The following is a 2,381-nucleotide window of genomic DNA, read 5'->3' as shown; positions in this document are numbered from 1 at the left end:
CGCACCAGGGCCCAGCGTGTGCCGATGGTGGTCGAGGCAAGCGCCCGCACCAAGGCCGAGCGTGTGCCGATGGTGGTCGAGGCAAGCGCCCGCACCAGGGCCCAGCGTGTGCCGATGGTGGTCGAGGCAAGCGCCCTCACCAAGGCCGAGCGTGTGCCGATGGTGGTCGAGGCAACCGGCCGCACCAAGGGCCGGCGTGTGCCGATGGTGTTCGAGGCAACCGCCCGCACCAGGGCCCAGCGTGTGCCGATGGTGGTCGAGCCAGGAGCCCGCACCAAGGGCCGGCTTGTGCCGATGCTGTTCGGGGCAACCGCCCGCACCAGGGCCCAGCGTGTGCCGATGGTGCTGGGGGCAAGCGCCCGCCCCAGGGCCCAGCGTGTGCCGATGGTTATCGGGGCAACCGGCCGCACCAGGGCCCAGGGTCTACCGATGGTGCTCGAGGCAACCGCCCGCACCAAGGCTCAGCATGTGCCGATTGTGATCGAGGCAACAACCCACACCAGGGCCCAGCTTGTGCCGATGGCGGTCGAGGCAAGTGCCCGTACCGAAGGGCAGCCTATGCCGATGATGGTCGATGCATGTGCCATCACCATGCGTCATCATGTGCCATTGATGGTCGAGGCCTTGGCCGAAGTTCGATTTTGAGCCACGGTGCCCATGCTTGGCTCCAGCATGTGCTGGTGCCGCATTTTTTTCACTCGGGACAGCATCGCCGGAGCATCGCCGGAGCATCGCCGGAGTACCGCCGGAGTACCGCCGGAGAACCTGACCGGCGGCATTGGGGTTCCGGCGATTGGGAGGGGGGCCGGGGGGGTGTGCGCACATGATGTGCGATTGGTGCTGGTACTTGGCCTTGTGTTGGCCCCCTATCCCTCATCAAACCTCTGAGAATTCACACCCCCTTAAAGAGCATTTGAGATTTTACAGGTTTGCTACCAGTAGCCGTTAAAGTGTCTGAAATGGGGACACTTTTTTCAAACGGTCACAAAATCTTCTCTACTTCGAGTTTTTAGCTGAATTTTTTTGTGCATGCCAACAAAAATAGAAGGATCATGCCTACAAAATTTGGGGCCAAAAATCCTTATAAAAAAATTTTAAAAAATCCCGAACCGCAAAAAGTTTCGAAAATCGTGAAAAATAGAAAACGAGTCATCTTCCAACGAAACTTCACGTGAAGGCTTAGGGGACCATTGTATGAATTTACAAGCCATAAAAATGGCATTGGCACGGCAGAAATTTGAAGATGTGCCTAAACCCACCAGGGCCCAGCGTGTGCCGATGGTGCTCGAGGCAACCGCCCGCACCAGGGCCCAGCGTGTGCCGATGGTGCTCGAGGCAAGCGCCCGCACCAGGGCCCAGCGTGTGCCGATGGTGGTCGAGGCAACCGCCCGCACCAGGGCCGATAGTGTGCCGATGGTGCTCGAGGCAACCTGTCGCACCAGGGCCCAGCGTGTGCCGATGGTGATCGAGGCAACCTGCCGCACCAGGGCCCAGCGTGTGCCGATGGTGGTCGAGGCAAGCGCCCGCACCAGCGCCCAGCGTGTGCCGATGGTGCTCGAGGCAAGCGCCCGCACCAGGGCCCAGCGTGTGCCGATGGTGGTCGAGGCAACCGCCCGCACCAGGGCCGATAGTGTGCCGATGGTGCTCGAGGCAACCTGTCGCACCAGGGCCCAGCGTGTGCCGATGGTGATCGAGGCAACCTGCCGCACCAGGGCCCAGCGTGTGCCGATGGTGGTCGAGGCAAGCGCCCGCACCAGCGCCCAGCGTGTGCCGATGGTGCTCGAGGCAACCGACCGCACCAGGGCCCAGCGTGTGCCGATGGTGCTCGAGGCAACCTGCCGCACCAGGGCCCAGCGTGTGCCGATGGTGCTCGAGGCAAGCGCCCGCACCAGGGCCCAGCGTGTGCCGATGGTGGTCGAGGCAAGCGCCCGCACCAGGGCCCAGCGTGTGCCGATGGTGGTCGAGGCAACCGCCCGCACCAGGGCCCAGCGTGTGCCGATGGTGCTCGAGGCAACCTGCCGCACCAGGGCCGAGCGTGTGCCGATGGTGGTCGAGGCAAGCGCCCGCACCAGGGCCCAGCGTGTGCCGATGGTGGTCGAGGCAACCTGCCGCACCAGGGCCCAGCGTGTGCCGATGGTGCTCGAGGCAACCGACCGCACCAGGGCCGAGCGTGTGCCGATGGTGCTCGAGGCAAGCGCCCGCACCAGGGCCCAGCGTGTGCCGATGGTGCTCGAGGCAACCGACCGCACCAGGGCCGAGCGTGTGCCGATGGTGGTCGAGGCAAGCGCCCGCACCAGGGCCCAGCGTGTGCCGATGGTGGTCGAGGCAACCGACCGCACCAGGGCCCAGCGTGTGCCGATGGTGCTCGAGGCAAGCGCCCG

The sequence above is a fragment of the Durio zibethinus genome, unplaced genomic scaffold, assembly GCF_047325235.1.
Source record: "Durio zibethinus cultivar Kanyao isolate XHJ-2024 unplaced genomic scaffold, ASM4732523v1 HiC_scaffold_3, whole genome shotgun sequence".
Taxonomy (NCBI): Eukaryota; Viridiplantae; Streptophyta; class Magnoliopsida; order Malvales; family Malvaceae; genus Durio; species Durio zibethinus.
Note: the sequence above shows the minus strand (reverse complement) of the source record.